The 12,865-nt window shown below is 41.0% G+C and overlaps 1 protein-coding gene across 31 annotated transcripts in view; it reads right to left on the reverse strand.

Moving 5' to 3' along the window:
- The window catches only part of CTCFL (CCCTC-binding factor like), a 59,928-nt gene that overhangs the window by 15,590 nt on the left and 31,473 nt on the right, over positions 1–12,865 (reverse strand). For 15 of the 31 annotated variants that reach the window (XR_003528143.1, XR_003528141.1, XR_003528140.1 and 12 more), the window contains 5 exons: positions 12,102–12,190; positions 9,589–9,667; positions 6,328–7,739; positions 4,048–5,524; positions 343–539 (listed from right to left, as the gene is read on the reverse strand). The exons of 3 other annotated variants lie outside the window; for them this stretch is intronic. The gene's annotated coding sequence lies outside the window, so the exon portion shown is untranslated. Of the gene's footprint in view, positions 1–342; positions 540–4,047; positions 5,525–6,327; positions 7,740–9,588; positions 9,668–10,029; positions 10,060–12,101; positions 12,191–12,865 lie in introns of those variants that run through there. 13 more of the 31 variants (XR_003528112.1, XR_003528115.1, XR_003528114.1 and 10 more) reach the window with 13 other exon arrangements.

Consider the following 12,865-nt stretch of genomic DNA (forward strand, 5'->3'; position numbering starts at 1 on the left):
AGGTCATGGCTGTGAATGTGAACTGATCTCTCAGATTGTTAGGACATATCCAAAGGGAAAGACCCTGGATTTGACCACTTCTAAGGATGGTGTGACCACCACCTAAATAGATGGGCTGATGCATCATCCTCTGTCAAGTAAAACTCTTTTCCTGGTCTATAGATTGATCTTTAGATGCGATGAATTCCAGTTAAGATGCATGGAAATTTGGAATAAGCTCATCATAGCACACCACTGTGGCTAATTTCCTAATTATTAATTTCCTGTATTGCCCCAAAGGCCTGCAACTGCCATACTCCTTTGCTTCCTGCCAACCTTAGTAAAGAATCCGGTGTTACTTACCCAAAACATGTCATTTCTTCAGGGAAATATGACTGAACCTCAAGTCTGAGGGGTCTGATGGTCAGGATGCACCAGTGGTCACCTGGAACAAAGCCAGTGATGCTGTGCCCCTCCAGCCAGGGCTGGGCCACAGCACTGTGCTCTCTGCACACAGTATCCCAAAGCACTCACAGAAGGACACAGCCCTGCAACACTGACTGCATGGGAATACAAAGGGAGGGAGAACAAGAACATTGCTTTTCAGACCTCATCATTTAACACTGACACACAGAAAATCCCCCAGACCCTTGCAGGACCCAGCAGAGAGAGAAGAAAACAAAAAATATTTTCTTAATTTAATTTTAAAAACAAGCACACAAATATGAGTGCCCATAAATTTTACATAGCAACATTCCGTCCTTTGGATCTCCCCAATCCACTCCCATTTCGAAAGCTAAACAAAGCTAGTTATCTTGTAAAATATTAATTAAAGTAAGCATTGTATTGGGTCTCATGAATCATTTTGTGTTCAATATTTGCAGTGTCACCATGGTGAGGAGCTGCACCTAGTGACAGTGCATTACTTATAAAGACTAGTGAGCTCAGCTATTGCTACTGGCTTCCCAAACTATAAACCTGTCATCTGGACTATGACAGCTCAGAGATCATAAAATGAGGCTTCAAAGTCAGTCTGTCTATAAAATGCACATTGACTGAGATCAAATTGAAGATGGGGCCTTTCACAGAAACCTGAGGCAATAACCTAATGGGATATAATATGAAGTGTGAAAGCTTTAGTGGTTACAAGAGCAAAAAAAGGAAAGTAATTTGAAAGCTCACTAACATGCCCTCTAACAGATTCTGTACAGCCCAGTTTCAAGGCATATCTCTAAATCACTGGGGAAAGTTTCTTCTTGGAAAGGGCTTTGCAGCATGCGCTCCTACATTCCCAGAGATCCAGTGGCCACTCACAAATATACAAAGCAGTGTCTCATGTCTGGCAAATATGGAACTGGTTTTACTTTTAGCAAGTTTGGATCCAAGGACTGGCTTTGTGTAAGGTTCCAAATGTGAGTGAGTACTGGGAGCTGATCCATTGACACCCAGCCTCTGCCACCTGGTAGCCAAAGTGTTTTGTACAAAGTGCCTCACGTGGCCGCTCGGACACTCATCTGAGTATTTCTATATTAAATCAGTCACAGAAAGAACAACTTAAAACTGTTGAGCAAAACATCTGGACCAGACACTGCTAAGGCTGTTGTTTTATCAGGCTGCCTCTCCAGGGCTGGTGTTGGGAGGAGGTTTTTGGTACCCTCCCATGCTCCGTCTGGGCTGCAGTAAGGAGACTGAGCCATTCCCTGGCACGAAGCATCTGACCAGACAAACCACACAGCAAAGCAAACCTCACAGGTCCCTCCTCCTCCCCTGCTCTCAGCCCACTGATTATCTCAGATCATCAGTGTTTTGGATGACCGAATAAACAGGATTATCCTCTCCCAGTGCCTGTTAAGTCAAAACTGTATGGAGATCCTATTAGTGGATCGCAGTGGTGTGAGGATATCCAAGCAGGAGATTAGCTTTTGCTTGCTCTGTGGAGCTGAAAACAGCACCGGGAAATTTTTAATCTCCATGAAGGGGACACTAGAGCTCACAGAAAGAAAATCAAATTCATCTTTATTATCCTTCCCAATCAGCTGCCTCGCTCAAAAAGAAAAAAAAAATAAAAAAAATTATCCCGATGGACAAAGTCATAACCTTCTTTCACTGATATGGCACCGGATTTGGGATGCCAATGAAAAACATCTTACATGCATAGCCTTTTTTTCCAAACTGATCCCAGAATGCTTTACAAGCACTGCATGCAAATGGCACGTGGGATTAGCAGCACTTTACAGTGGTCTGCCTCTGTTCCCACTGAGGTTAACGGGAACAGAAGTGGGGCTTGCCGTTGAGTAAAATGTGAACCAGGCTGGAACACGGCCAGGACACTGAGATCAAGGCTCACATTCATTTGGAAGCTGCTGCCACAATGGCCCTATTGATCAGGACTTTGGGTTTACGTCTTGTCCAAAACAATGTACCAAGCTACAATAGGACATGAAATGATGCCATTTAAAACCTGTTGGTAATTCACCACTATTTATTTTTCAAGCACTCAAAGATAAAAATATTGAAAGAACGAGCAACGGGGGAAATTCCCATATCTAAATTAAAATCTTCTTACATAAACTATCTAGATTTTAACACAGGACAGCATGCAAGAAAAGCCAGCCAACCCTCTCAATACACGCATGCAGAAAAATAAATTCCTTCAAAAGAAGCTTTGAAGAGCATAATTAGGCATGAAAGTAACCATATATTAAATTATACATCTAGTAAAAAAGAGTCATTAGCCCAACAAATGGGCTGTTAATGATTTCAGGTTTGCCTAAGGCCACAAGCTAACAAACTAGTGATGCTGCTGTTGAAAGCTGCAGCCTGGTGCCACAGTGCTTGCCCATGGATAAGGGACTGCAGAAAAATGAAAATCAATGGAAAAAAATCACAATATTTTGGACATAGAAACTACCAAAGTTTCAGATGGATGAAAGCTCTGCTCTCAGGCACCGTGAACTCCATCCCTTATCCAGACTCCTCATTTCTACTGCGTACTGGGATTGCAAAACATGGGACTTCCCACTTCCAAGGAGAACCAAACAGAGCAGCCAGAACAGGCCCTTCTAAGGCAAGAAAAACTCTCCATGATGTGTCCTGGCACAGACCACGCCCAGGGGAGCCACATCAGGAGTGTCTCCCTGTCTATTTGAAAGTCACTGCCAGTCCCTGCTTGGGACACTTCCCTGCCGTTCCTGACCTTGGGAGCTGCTACCTCTCTCCTCTGAGGCCACACTTCAGTGATCCTGGCAGTCATTTATGTGGAAAGTAATCCCATAAAAGTGTGCTTGACAGCTTCCTTCACACATTTCTTAGCAACTGGTAATAAAAGGAAAAAAACAACGGGCCATTTGGTCAGCCAGCTCTCTCCAAAACACTCATACTTACTTTCCGCCTCACAGTTTGAAGAGCTGAGGATGTGGGAACCGAAACTTGCACAAAATAATCCATTCCAAGGCTAGAAACAGCAGAAGCAGGGAGGAGGGTGCCCACCCACTGTTGTCAGGATGACACGAGCACTTATACATGAAATGAAAACACAAGCATGTGCACAAACCTCACCTCCACACTAGAAAAGGGACGTTTGTCAATGCAATTTAACACAAATAAAACACTTCTTCACTGACACACAGTGCACTGGGCCCAAAGAACTAGATAAATGAAACATTTTTCAAAGGATGTAATTACTCAGTAGTTTGAAGCAGAGAAAAGAAAAATTAAGGAAAAATTGTTCATCTCTCAGCCAGCATTTTCACCAGCAAGCTCAAAGCCCTTCAAAGCTTTATCACAGGCAAGGGACAATGCCTGAGCTCCCAAAACTTTGCAAGAAGAAATGCCCATCCATGTACATATTGCAATTCACAGAATAGTCCAAAGTTGGAAAGAGACCCTGAGCCAGAATTCTGCTGGGTGCAGAATCCCCATCACACATCGTTTCTGGGGTGGCCAGGGATGCTCCAAGAGCCCAGCATGGCATTGCCAGGGCTGCCCAACAGACACCCTGGGAGGGCTCAGCTGCTCCTCCCCTCGGGGCTGAGTTATCTGCCTCTCTCCTCTCTGATTTCTCCTCACCACTTGCATCCTGAGGTGAAATGTGAAAGTGTGGAAACTGCATTTCTCCAGAGGGGCCCCGAGCTGTGTTTTGCCATTTGCTGCCCAGAGAGTTGCTAATGGTTTGATCTGACACAAAGTTCTCACACTTAAAGTAAATAATATAAACACAGCACCCTCCAGGAAGGCCTAAAAGCAAAATGAGAGATTTGTTTGATTTAAGGAAGCCTTTCCTCAAGTATTTTTTAATGCTTTTTAATAGTTAGATGACTTTTTTTTTTTACATAAAAAGACAAAGTATTTTCCTTCTTAAGTGTAATTAAGGTCTAAGATTTATATCTCCACATAAGAAGAAAAAAAAAAAAAGAATTGGATCCTGTTTCAGTAGAGACCCTGGCAAAAACTCCCACTGGCTGTAGTTACCAACAGAACAAGGCCTGTGTACAAACTTCAGATGTCAGTTTTTCTGGAAACTATTTACCAAATACTGCAAAGAGTTCACAAATATTTTCTTAATTTCTACTTTCCTTACGATAATATTTGCAGCACAACTTCAGACATGTTGTTGAACGGTTTTTTTGAAATCTACATTACCCTGGCATATAAGTTACATGCATGGTTCCTGACTTTTCATATAAATGCTCTATTTTTTCATATCATTATTACAAAAAGCACACAGCTTGATTTCAGCAGCAGTTACATAGACTTCAGATTAAATATAGCAGTCATTGACTTACCCTGAGATTCAGACACTTCTGAAAATAAGCTTTTTGGCACCCACTAAGGAACACACTGAACATCTCCTTTAGTTACAAGCCCTCAAAATAAAAAAGACTCACAAAGTTCTTACATGTATCTCTAAGAATTTGATCTGAGATTTTATTTAACTCTCCTTATAAATATTCAGGGCTGGTGCAGCTCTTGCTGAAGTCAGAATCAGTGCAATTAGTGGGGGCATCTCAGTGCACAACTGGACAAGAAAGATAATTAAATATAAGAATTTAATTATTCCTTTTAACAGCCCCACCTGTCCTTGTGGGCTTGTACAAGAGAGGTCATTTACAGAGCACCTACACGAAATCCTGAATGCCAAAACTTCTGCAGCACACAGCCCTGCCCTTCAGCCACAGTTCTTAATATTTAAAATGACCTTTCCAAATCTGTTTTGTTTTTAATGTATTAAAAAAATCTTTCCCACTGAAGTGGGCAGATTTTCCAGTGAACTCCACCACTTAACCCGGCAGCATTTTACTATTTCGAGATTAGAGCATGAGTTTCAAAACTTGTCCTGAACAACAAATATCTGCATGAAGTTATGATGACGTTGTACTGAGCCTAAGAGTCATCCTGGAATAGCAAACAATCCAAGCAACAATATTTGGCTCTGGACAGAAGTTTTCCCAGGAGTTCAGGAGTAATTGCCTCTCGTCCACTAAGGTTACAAGTAATTCTGTCTGGGCTCCTGTGTGTGGCTCCTGAGGCCCACATGCTGTGTAATCTGTCAAAATTGAATATTCTGTCATGAATAGCTTGTATTATACCTTTTCTAATACTTTTTAGTTCCAAAGATGACCTTCTGAAGGGGGCTAATCCTAAAACAGTTTTACCTTCTGTGCAAATGCAAATAGACTTTGTGAGGTCTCCAGCATCTACCTTCACAAGGAACTACAAGAGATTTCCATTATTTTTTATTAAAACCATTTTGTTTTGCTATAAAAAAAAAAAAGTCCAGCAGGAGTGTTTTATTACCACAGCTGACCACAAGATGGAAATCCTTTTCCATAAGATGCCTCCTGATTAGGAAAAATAGTAATTTAAAAAAACCCCACAAATGAGTCTTTTTCCAGGAAAGTGTTCTCAAGGAAGCAAAACATGTTTCTCATCACATCAACAACCTGTTGAGAGGCTTCATCAAGCCTTTTGCTGAGAAGGTTTCCCTTTACCAAGAAGGGCATTTTCACTCAGAAGTCATTCTGATGGAAATCCCTTGCTGGCTCTAGTCCTTGTGCCAGGAGCTCAGATACACCAAGCACAGAAAGGCACCATCGACATGTGTTCATTGTTAAATTTGGAAATGTGAAGGATAAAGTAAACTCTTTCCTCATACCATTACAGGTTATTTTTAGAGTTTAAAAGCCCTCTGAGGAACAGTTCCAGCCACCTAAAGCCTGGGATGGCAGGACTCAGGGAGTTCAGCAGGGTTTTATCTAGCCTGCTACGCTGTACCCGGCACAACCAAAACCACTGGTCTGGGATCTAAATGTTAAATGTCATTTATTTTTTTTGTTATTGCTTACTTACAAAAATGTGCAGAGACTTGCACTGGGATGCCACTGGGCTTAAACAGAGCCAAAAGGCCATTCCTGTCCCCAGGGGCAGGGGCAGGGTTAATGAAGAGGGTGGTGGGTCCCTTTTCCACCTCCAAAGCACCAAGGCATCTCCTGTAGCTCCGGAGCAGGGGCTGGGGCTGCTGCTGCAGGACTCTCACTCAGTGCTGCATCCAGCCAACTTGCTTTTGAACAAACTACTGCTATGAAAGAGATAAAAGAATAGCTTCCATGTTTTTCATTATCTGATCATGTTTTGCACTCTAAATCTAACGGAGACAGCAAGCAGGGAGCTACACTTGGGAGGCAGACAACACATTTGCATCTGTTTTGCTGATTACAGTAGTTGCACATTTTACTTTAAACATCAATGGGTTGCAACTGCTATTCAAATGATATGGAAATTGCTACTTTATACTGAAACGTCCCTTAAGCAACAAAGGAAAGGATTAGCACAGGGCTTTTTTTCTTTTCTCTTCTTCTTTTCATTTTAATAAAACACAGTGGCAGTGGAAAACTCTTTGATGGTTCATGAACAACACCTGTATCTTTTAATATTTTATTCATACTAAGCTAGAGAATATTTGAATCCTTTTGTGTAACTATTATGACAACAATTTCTAACAAATATCCTTCTTCATCTGAGACACTGAATTAACTTCATTTTCACAAGGCTGCTTCCCCAAACAAATACAGACACACACAAGATATATGAATAATTGTTCAAGGTAATTAAGGTACCATTACCAATTTATGATTATTTTCAGATTTAGATGAAGGTAAGAAAATGCCTTAATGGAGTCTGTCTTGTTTCCACATACTCAAAAACAATTTCTTATATGGTCATCCTCCCTCAAGATTGAATCCTACCCATTTCTAGCAGGATATAGGAGAGTCAGTGCAAATGAGAATCAGACCACAGTCAAATCACGGTGGGAATTTTTCCCACTGAAGCTCTCATAAGTAGAATCACTTGCATTTCAACAGTTTGTAGGATTGATCTTTCAATCCCTGCTCAGCTCTGTACTTTTTATGCAATCCTAAAACAGCAACCTTTTAGGGAATTTTAATGGTAAACTTCATTCTGGGCAGAAGAAGTAAGGGATATATAAAGACTGCTTATTAGCCTCCCCAAGATCAATTTCTTTTACAGAAGACCAATTAAAAACACTTTTCACATTTGGGATGTTACTGCAAGTTACTGATATGGCAGAGAAACGTGAGCAAATGGGTCTCACTGACCTCTGAGATAACTTACAGGGACCTCCAAAGGAAGAGTTTCAAGAGGACCCTCATCCTTGTCCACTGACTGCTGTCACAGAATCTTCATCATCCCCATCTTGCACTTTAATCTGAACATCTCCTCTCAGCAGAGCTATCCAGAAACTGCTGAGAAAAGTAAAAGCATCTTACCAACAAAATATTTTTAAAAATAATCCCATGCAGACACGTTGACAGCATTAATTTGTAAAACAGTCTGTCTAAAAAAACTGACTCACAATGTTTCTATTCTGATGTCAAAGCTTTGAGGCTTCAGGGTGCTGAGAGGTGGGAAATCATCAAGTTTTGACCAAATCAGATACATTCTTAGTCTCGGAATTACTTAATTGTTTTTAAAACTAAAGCACTGAGCTCAATCTGTGGGGGTTTGTGTTCCTTAAGTATCTAGAACAGACCCGGTGAGAAGCTCCCAATTCTCCATAGGCAGGTTCAGAATAGACATGTGAGCAAACACAGCAACTCCTTTCTTTCAATAACAATTTTCAGCACATCACCCAGGACAAACAGCAATGCCCCATCTAGAACTGCATCATTCAGGGCACGAATCCTGTTCTTACCCATGTACCCCTGCAATCCCACTACCTTTGGTACTTTTTTTCTCACAAGTGTAAAAAGGACAACATTACTTTTAAACATTTACCCTGCGTTCATCACACTAAAACCACCACAACAGGAGCTCTGATAACCACACTTGCACTTTTGGTTTTGTTAGTCCCACATGAATATTTATACACGCTTCCATGATACTCCCCGGCTTTGCACTGGGCACAGGTTGTCAGCAGCTGAAAGCCATTAGCATCTGACAGCTGCTAAAAAAGCTTGTTGGAAACAAATAGGTGGTGCCGGGCATTGTGGAGCCGGCAGGTGATTACGGCACAATTACGAACTGCAGCTTCTTTGGCAGCTGCACGGACAAGGAGGGCCCTTCGTGCACTGCTCAGACCTGCCTGGCAGAGGGGAGATTTAATTATCATCGCTACATAATGGGCAGTTTGTGGAAGACAGAGACCTGACAGGAACAGATAGTGGGCAAACACAGGGCACAGCTCGCAGCCGACGAGGTAATTACAGTCCAAATAAGAGTGTAGGCGCTGGCTGGGAGCAGCAGATGTTGCTGTCCATCAGCATCTCCACACACAACATATGTTCAAATGGTAGTTGAAAGCAAGGCAGCAGAACGTTATTTGCAGAGCTACAGGATGCTTGAGGTGGGGTGGGGTGTATATGTAAACAGGGAGGAAAACTGGGTTCTCACAAGGAAAATCCAGGGAATCAGGTAGAAGACATCCAGCACACAGGGCAGGGACTGCATGGAGGGACCAGGGAGGAAGATATTCCTTAGCCTTCAACCCACCAACACCCTCCCCTCCAAAACCTGCTTCGTGGATTTGATTCTCAGGGAGGGAGAGTGGGGGGATGAGCCAATAAATTGTAACTGTGCTCAGAGGAAGAGAAATGAAAGCTGTGCCCCAGGCAGTCAGAGCCCATGATTTTCTACCTCAAGTGGGCAGCCATGGGAAGGTGGACAAAGTTCTCCTCACATTTAACCCCTCAGGTGGAACAGTTTGCACACACGGCAGGTAAAAGATGCTGCTCAGTTTTTGTTCAAGTCACGGCATCTTGCTTTCTCAGAAACAAAACAAAGGTATGTGTTGGGGTGGTCAAATGCAACAGAAGAGAGGTACAGTGCAAGACTGCCTTTCTGAGATGCTGGAAATGCTTGTCTTCCTACCCCACTAATGAACACAATTATTACACTGAAGGCTATTTCATAAGTTCTTTTTTAAAAAATTATGTAAAAGCAGGAAATGTCAACATGTGCACATTACTTTCTTTCAAACCATTTTCTGGCAACCACCCGATCTGTTCTACCTCATTCTTTCTTCCAAAAGAGAATTAATGCTCATCTTCACAAACTTCACATTTGAAGAAGTTTTGAAATGGCTTTACTTACACAGCATCACCTTCCAGACTTGTGATGCTGTCGCTTTCATCACACTTCATTCTTCCAGCATTCTGTTTTGCTTCTAAACCTGTGTTAATAATTACCATTGTAAACAAATTTATGCACCAGTTTTCAAAAAAAAAAAACCAAAAAAAGGCCATAGTCGATAGCAACATAAATTTGAGTTGTAAATTGCCACACAACACTGTCACATTATAAACAATGATGTACCTGCACAGCTTCAGTGCCTTTGATGCACAGCCAGATTCAGATCTTTTCAACATTTTCTTCTTAAAGATAAATTACAGAACAAACCGAGTGAGCTCGAGTGAGGTGGCCTTGATGGGAATGGTGTCCAGGTGTCAGGGTTTCTTTGTTTGATGTCCCTACAGCCTTTCAGATATTGCAGCCTTTCCTCTGGAGACATATAAAGTCTCAGAGGGTTTTTTCGTAAAAGCATCATTTCTGGATGATGTCCACCTGAAGAGAGAAATCATGTCTTTTGACTTTGAAGGGATGGCAGAAAAGATGACTCTGTGTGTATGTTACATGTTGGGAGCTACTTTTCAGTTTTACTCAATCTGGCCTTGCTCTCCCAGCAGATTTTTCCCATGTTCTGTGTACATTATTGCTATTATAATCACAATCATGGTGAATGTTTGTGCAAATGATTAGCTCTGAATCTTCTTGGTGCTTTATACGTCTCTCTTACTATTTTTAATTTTGCTTGTATTTTTGGAAATGGCGAGCGTGAAAATATACCCACTTTCCTGGAAGCAGATGCACAATATGGCTCTAATTCACAAACCTCAAAGCTAATAAGAACAGCAAACATTTATTGCTGAAATCACCAGTGACGAACTGACCCCAGTTATCCAGTCCCAGGGCTCACAAAATGCTCATCGCTGCATGTTTGTGCAATGTATTTTTAAAGCCTACACTGTCTAAAATATGCACAATTAATATTAACAAAGACCTGTCGTTCTCAGTGCGAGTGGCTGGAACAAGTGCTGCCTTCTGTCTGATGTGCAATGACCTTTTGAAGTATTTTTAGGCACTGTCCTATAAGCAATGCGTCGTGCACAAATTACTTCTGCCCAGATATAAAGCAACATTAACCATGAGAAGGAGAGAGCAACATAGAGTGAATCTGAGTTTTCTAAAACTGGGAGAAAAAGAAAAGTACCAGGTTTTATGAGAGGATTTATAAACTGAATAATTTTCTCTCTTATTTAATCCTGACAAACAGGATCATGGGCCACGGATAAAGACATTCATAATGGACTGAGGTGTTGTGTGATTCTTTCATTTTTGAGTAAAGGAAGAAGACTGCAGCAATCACTTCCTTGTAAGAAACAGAATTAATAGAATCCACTATGTATTTAATTAAGAAGTGTTTGTGTCTTCAGGGAGGACAAAGATTAATTTAGGTAACTACTAAAAATTTTCAATCTTCATAACTTTAAGCTAAAAATTAAATTTAGAAGAAACCTGTGTGGAGAAATAGCACTCTGTGTTGGAAGTCACTGCCTCTGAGGCACAAGAGAAGTCAAACTGCACAATGTTCTGTGGTATATAAGTGGCCCACACAGTTATATATCAATATATATCAATAATGAAACAGTCTAGGAAATTTCATGAAGGATTAGGACAAGATCAGTGAAATAAATAAAATAGAAAAATACAAAATCAGACATTTTCACACCTCAACATTTTTGTCCAAGTTGGAAAGGGAATGCAGAGTGAGATTCAGGAAGCCTAGCAACTACTAAACATGTGCAAAATGCACATCCAAAACACCTTCTGCAATCTATTTCTGTGAAAAAGTACACAGAAAATATTGAGCTACCAACTGCTGCTATTCATGGGCGGGAGGAGAAGCCACCAAACACACCAACCTTCTTCCAGCAGTGACCAACAGCAAATCTGGAGAGAGGAGCATTTCAAGTGAGGTAAACACAACATGAATCTACCTGGAATACCTGCTCTGTGCTCTGATCAGCACTGCTGGCACTTCCTGAGCCCACACTAACGTTAACAGCAGGGCAATGGCAGTAATCCTTAAAAATTAAATTTCAGGCAGCAGGAAGAGATGGTACAGGCACTACATACACACATATGCAACTACCATCTATAGAGTGCATAGAAAGTGTATTCAGAGATTGTGAATGTTCAGTGTTCATTACATGAAAAACAAACAAACCAAAACAACCCTCCCCCTGCACCTCTCTGACCATGCAAACACCACGATATGTTTCAAAAATGGGATCTTGTTTTTAATCCGTAGGTTTTTCAAGTATGAGTTTGGGAAGAAAACACCATCAGGTGCATTTTATCCGCTAACAAAAGCAAATGGTTTTGTCTGTGTGGTTGCCCCACAGATAAAAATCTAATGGCAGTATTCAGCCATTCTGTAGTAAATGAAGAGCTACTGGGAAGGCTTTTATCAGCAGATCATATGAGAAACCCAACCAGTGTCAAAATTTAGAGCAGAGAAACAAGATTAAGGGTCTTGTTCCTACCTGCTTACAGTTAGAAAAGTCAAGTGTCAGAGAGTAATCCTCATCCAAAAGATGAAACACATTCTAAGTTGGTTTTTTTGTCAAGATTTCTGAAATTTAAAAAAAAAAAAAGATGGTGTGGGAAATAAAACTCAATCTAGAATTACTTCTGATGCAGGAAAAAACCCAGGGTGTGACTGCATAAAGGATCACCCACTTTAGGTGATACTGCCAGCCAATTTCCTTCCCTGTTACATCACCACTAGGTTCCTTATTAAGCTCGTGTCTTTAAAAGTCACCCACAAAGGCCTCATGGCATCAAAATAGCTTGGTTTACTAACATCAAACTATGAAGAAATTAAAAAAAATAAAATTTCCCATTAAATCAGATTAAAAGGTGTAATCTGTGGAAGTTTTTCATTTAAGACTTGGATAATAAATTCTTCTGGTGTAATGGTGCCACCAGCAGATAATAGTTAGAACTGGTTTTAGTTGTAAAACCTAGACAGGAGTACAAATATCTCTATATAGGTTATTTAAGCTTCCAAGAACAAATCCTTTAACTTCAATATTTTGATAAGAACATGGAGCTAAAAATTGGTTCTAAATGTGAATTATTGGTACATAAAACTTCGGATTCCTAATTCTCTGTGTAAGTTTCTTATGTGCTCCTCCATGATTTTTAAAGACAGGGAAGTGTTTGGGATGGCGTGGGGGTTTTCCCACAGTAGGAACCGGTGATTTTTCACGCCTGAGCAACTGACAAACACTGGGACAGGAACAAC

The sequence above is a fragment of the Corapipo altera genome, unplaced genomic scaffold, assembly GCF_003945725.1.
Source record: "Corapipo altera isolate COAL_440 unplaced genomic scaffold, ASM394572v1 64, whole genome shotgun sequence".
Lineage (NCBI taxonomy): Eukaryota > Metazoa > Chordata > Aves > Passeriformes > Pipridae > Corapipo > Corapipo altera.